Source organism: Saccostrea echinata, unplaced genomic scaffold (genome assembly GCF_033153115.1).
Source record: "Saccostrea echinata isolate AGI-Se365-2 ecotype Australia unplaced genomic scaffold, CSIRO_AGI_Sech_v1 ptg000056l, whole genome shotgun sequence".
Lineage (NCBI taxonomy): Eukaryota > Metazoa > Mollusca > Bivalvia > Ostreida > Ostreidae > Saccostrea > Saccostrea echinata.
The window spans coordinates 4,361,756-4,368,032 of NW_026889805.1; positions in this window are offsets into that span (position 1 = coordinate 4,361,756).

Below are 6,277 nucleotides of genomic sequence, written 5' to 3' on the forward strand. Positions count from 1 at the left end.
CTTCGCTATGCGCTCGGTACTTTCTAGTGAAAGTTGCGGGTCCTTCGGATAATGCCTTAAAAACCAAGGCCCCGCGTCACGGCTGGCGTTGGCGTCATAAAGATCCCTCACTGCTCAATAGCCCTGAGTGTTACGCATAAGTCAAAATTTGAAGCTCTTCCCCCGTATATGGTGACGTCTCTATATCAGTGAACAATTCTCGATTGGGACGTAAAACAACATACAATCAATCTATCAATCTTTATGGATTCCAGCAATTTTGAAAATACATGTAGCTTTATGCATTCAAGAGATATGAGAAAAAAGGTTTGTATGAATTGATATGATTTCACCTACAACATATTGGCTCAAAAACATTTTGCAATGAAGAAGAGAAGAGCGCATACAATCATACTTAAAAACCGGAATGTCGGGGAAATTTAGGACCGTTGACTTTTCAACTTTGTACACAACCATTCCCCACGATAAATTAAAGTCCAGGCTTTTTGATATCATTGACAGCTGCTTTTTCAATAAAAATGGAACTCGTAAATTTACTTACCTTGTCATTGGTCATTTGCAAAATTATTTTGTTAAAAACATTCTGATTGTTCACACAAGTACTCTGAAGTTGACATTAAAAAGATGCTTGAGTTTCTGATTGACAATATCTATGTAGTTTTCGGAGACCAGGCCTTCCAACAATCTATTGGAATTCCCATGGGTACCAATTGCGCCCCGTTATTAGCAAACCTTTTTTTATATTCATATGAAGCAGAATTTGTCCAAAATCTTATACGTGAAAAGAAGAAAACACTTGCTGTGGCCTTCAACTCGACATTTAGATATATCGACGACGTATTGTCAATTAACAATGGCTATTTCCATTCTTATGTCGATACGATATATCCTGGTGAACTTGAGATAAAAGATACCACAGAGTCTGACACATCTGTTTCATATTTGGATATTTTACTTGAAAAAGACGTTAATGGTAATCTAACAACCAAGCTTTACGATAAACGTGATGACTTTAACTTTTCAATCGTCAACTTCCCTTACTTATGCAGCAATATACCTTCATCACCTGCATAGGGGGTATATATCTCTCAGTTGATTCGATACGCAAGAGCATGCTCTACGTATGGACAATTTCTAAAACGAGGTAAATTACTGACAAATAAGTTGATGAAACAAGAATATCAGCTATCTCGTTTAAAGTCATCATTTCGTAAGTTCTGTCGATACAATGACCTTGTCAGCAAATACAATTTATCATTGAGTCAAATGCTGACTGACGTTTTTCACACTAATTGTTAGGCCATTATTTACACACTGAATTGTCGACGGATTTTTCCGTTATTTCCCGATCATGACAAGGAGCACACGGCGGGTGTGACCGGTCGGCAGGGGATGCTCACTCCTCCATGGCACCTGATCCCACCTCTGATGTTTGGAGGTCCGTGTTTGCTCTTCTCCTATTTTGTATTGATTAATGGACTTTTGAGCTTGAATACTGTTCGTTTTCTCCATATATTTCATTTCAATAAACAATTGTGAAAATATTAAAGATATTCTGAAAACAATAGATGGAACACAAGTTTTACATCAATTTTATTTTATTTCATATTTATCCAATATATTTATCACATTTCAGTGTGTTCATTATCGGTCGGTTCCCGTTGTTTTGTTTTTTATTTGGGGGGGGGATTAATTTTGGTGGAACAAGACAATACATTGTTTTAGTTCCCAATATGTTTATCTTCTCTAACCAATCTATTTTGTTTGAATAGGATCCCCCATCCTGATAATTATTTTTTTTAAGCATGAGCACGTCAATTTCACTTCAGATCTAAATATTCTCTGATATTTCCGGTGGACGTAGAATTTTCCTTGTCAGTTTCGTAATAGATATTTTACATTTCCTTTTCTAGTTTTGACCTTTTTTATAAATACTTTGTTCTCCCGACATTGTCTATTATTCTATTATTATCCTCCTAAAGCTTAGATCTGATTCACCATCATTACGTTGATGTTGTTATCATTATACATTTCCGATCCACTCCATTCCTTGACATTTATTGACTCATTTTCCTTTAAAAGTTTTCTTTAAAAAACTTATTTTTTTTAGCCATGCAAAAAACTAAGTTTGGAAACACACTATGTTCACCTACAGTTAAAAAAACAAACAAACAAATTTTACTCATCTCCCACACAGAAAAGTTTAATAGCTTTTTAATATTTCTTCCAAATGAAATAATTAGAAGATGTTTTAATTGTGTAAAATTAAAAATACGACTATACATTGGAACCGTAAATCACATTATCCTTTTACCAAATTATGTGGCTTGCTTAAACAGAAAGTTGTGTAACTAAACAGAAATCACTTCCATAGTGATGGAGATGCCTATTTTAGCAAAGACGTTTTGAATTTTGGAAGAAAAAAGTGTTATTTATCCTTTAGAACAAGATCTAGTAAATGAAATGTGCCTATAGGATTCTCAAATCCTCAAATTTGAGATTTCCATTTTCCATTCCTTTTCAAATTAGCCTTCACGGTAGCTCGGTCGGTAGAGCACTCGCTCCGTGATTGGAAGGTCGTGTGTTTGAATCCCGCCTCGGCTGACTTAAGTCGATAAAAAATAGGTAGCAACAGTTCCTTCGTCAAGCGCTCGACACTTTGAAGTGAAAGTTGCGGGTCCTTCGGATTAGACCTTAAAAACCGAGGCCCCGTGTCACGGTAGGCGTTAGCATGATAGAGAACCCTCACTGCTCAATGACCCTAAGTGCCGAGTAAAGGTATAAATTTGAAGCCCTTCATCAGTATATGGTGACGTCTCTTTATGAGTGAAATATTATCGAACTGGATGTAAAACAACATACAATCAATCAATCCTTCTTAAATTATGCTTATTTACTAAGTTAAACGTAGTGAAATAAGATGTATGGGGCAAAATTTCAAGGGAAACACAATTAAGAAATGTTTATAAGTGTGAGTTATTGGTGTGTAAATCACACAGACTTGTCACGTACGCATATTTCATGAAGCGCACTAGCGCTTCATGAAAAATATGCCTACGTGCAAGTCTGTGTGACTTACACACCAATAATTCACACTAAACTTAAAAACATTCCTTATTTACATTTACATGTTTAAATGCACTAAAAATATATTCAATGTTTGAATTTCTCCCTGCCCTAGATCGTCATATTTTATTGACGTCTCTGTAGCCTCATTGTGACGTCACTTTAGCGCGAGATTCTTCGTGTATATTTCTACGCGTGAGTATACACAAAAATGGCTTTCAAATCAATTTCACAGTTGGCTTAGTAGAAAAACACAGCAAATGTAAATATTGAAAAATAAATACGTTTTATACTTGAGTTTACAATGAAAAATGAAGAAACCAGTTAAAAATATTGGAGAGTTTTCCAAATTAGACAAATGATATGCATACAGATTGCCTACAATATCTCAAAAACAGGTGATTTAAATGTTCTTGAACTCTTCTTTCAGAAATGTTAAATATCTGGATTTTTTTTTTACATGATTTCAAATTGAATGCCATGAAAATGCGTCATTTTCAACAAAATTCGTTAATACCAATGAAGCAGGGGAAAACGGAAGATTATAATACATGTAGTTATGACGTCATGATGAAATATATGGAGATAACGAACAGTATTCAAGCTCAAAAGTCCATTAAACATTACAAAATAAGTGCAGAGCAAACACGGACCTCCAAATCATCAGAGGTGGGATCAGGTGCCATGGAGGAGTAAACATTCCCTGCCCACCGGTCACACCCGCCGTGTGATCCTTGTCATGATCGGAAAATAACGGGAAAATCCGTCGACAATTCAGTGTGTAAATTATGGCCTAACAATTACTATGAAAAACGTTATTCAGGATTTGACTCAATGATAAATTGTATTTGCTGACAAGGTCATTGTATCGACCATAGAAATTACGAAATGATGACTTTAAACGAGACTGCTGAAATTCTTGTTTCATCAACTTGTTTGTCAATAATTTACCTCGTTTTAGAAATTGTACATACGTAGAGCATGCTTTTAGGTATCGATTCAACTGAGCGATATAAACCCCGTATGCAGGTGATGAAGGTATATTGCTGCATAAGTAAGGGAAGTTGACGATTGAAAAGTTAGTCATCAAGTTTATCATAAAGCTTGGTTGTTAGATTACCATTAACGTCTTTTTCAAGTAAAATATCCAAATATGAAACAGATGTGTCAGATTCTGTGGTATATTTTATCTCAAGCTCACCGGGATATATCGTATCGACATAAGAATGGAAATAACCATTGTTAATAGACAATACGTCGTCGATATATCTTAATGTCGAGTTGAAGACCACAGCAAGTGTTTTCTTCTTTTCACGAATAAGATTTTGGACAAATTCTGCTTCATATGAATTTGAAAAAAGGTCTGCTAATAACGAGGCGCCATTGGTACCCATGGGAATTCCAATAGATTGTTGGAAGACCTGGTCTCCAAAAACCACATAGATATTGTCAATCAGAAACTCAAGCATCTTTTTAATGTCAACTTCAGAGTACTTGTGTGTACAGTCATAATGTTTTTTAACAAAATAATTTTGCAAATGGCCAATGACAAGGTAAGTAAATTTACGAGTTCCATTTTTATTGAAAAAGCAGATGTTAATGATATCAAAAAGGCTGGATTTTGATAGTTTTAAGACCAAAAAAGGCAGTATGAACTCATACCTTTGTCATTACATCTTTACCTTAAAAGTCAGTCTTAAGTGATGTGAGAGAATTTCATGACTTCAAGCAGGATTTCTTTATTAATTAAGTCACCTGAGTAGCTCAGCATGGTTATGATGAACAAAGGTGTTGTGAAATTCATGGTCCCTGGGTCAGGGGTTCTGTTGATAATATAGCATTACAAATGCATAATTTCTTTAAAAGGCACCATCCCTGCTCTCTGTTATTAAGTAGACAACCTAATTCCATGATTATGATGAGCAGGGATGCCTCATCCGTAATTTTGAAATTCATGGCTAGAGGTTCTGTTGTAAGGGTTGGGCTCTGTTGATTATTTAGTAAAAAAAAAAGTATTATTCTTTTGAAATCAAAAGGCATTATTGCTTTGAAAATCTTCTCTGCTCCTGGGTATCTAGGAGGAAAACATAGTACAAAGTTGGAATGAGCAAGGGTTTGTGAAATTCTGGTCCACTGGTATCAAGTGTTCTTGTACTAGGCAGTGATTTATAGATCTTAAAATGAAATTTCGGAACACTTCCAGTATACCAGTCCCTATGCATATTGCGCTAAAATGAGTGCCGCCGAAGGCGGTATACAACATAGTAGGATCGCGAGAACGATCGAGAAAAATAAATAAAAAGGCCACAAATCGCGAAATTGAACCAAACTTCGTATACCTTTAAATGAGATTGAAATGATTTCGAAAAATAACGTATTTTTTAAGTAGATAAAACTCCATCTTCTGTCGTTTAGAAATATGGTCACGTGATCAATTTTCGACATCATCTCATAAATATTCATGAGGTGCATCACCTGTGTTCTGATGTAATAAAGAAAAAGTTGATAGGACTCACAGTGAAATGCTGCTAAAATTGCGAGATTTTTATGAGGGATGCAAGGATTTAACAAGTGTTAACAAATAAATAGTAGTAGGTTGACTGAATTGTGCATCATCATCGATTTGAAAGGGAAAAATATTCTGAATATGGACATTAAGAGGTCAGGATATCGAGCTGATGTATACGTTAAGTGGGTTTTACAAATATCTTACCTTAACTTAGCGCATAATATCGACATGTTTCGACATCAGGCCCTAGGCTGTTTCATCCAAGACTTTTGGTCACAAACTTTCCGGTGCTTTTTGTAACCAAGTATTGCATGAATTACCCGAAAGTCAGGGAGATGTAAGCATGGGTACATAAAACAGTTACAATCTCTGAGCTTTATACACTAACCCTAATCCGTCGATCGCATACAATGCAATCATATTAAATTAAGGGTTTGCTTACAGGTTTTTGGTCACAAAAGGCACTTTACAGTGCCTTTTTAAGCAAATATTAGATGAATTAGCCCAACGTCAGGAAGATTTAAGATGAAATATGAAGATAACGAACAGTATTCAAGCTCGAAAGTCCAATGAAACGATACAAATTTGGAGCAGAGGAAACACGGACCTCAAAATATAGAGGTGGGATCAGGTGCCATGGAAAAGTGGATTTTTAATACAGTTCTAACCTTAAAACGATATACCCCAACTCTGGCGGTTTGT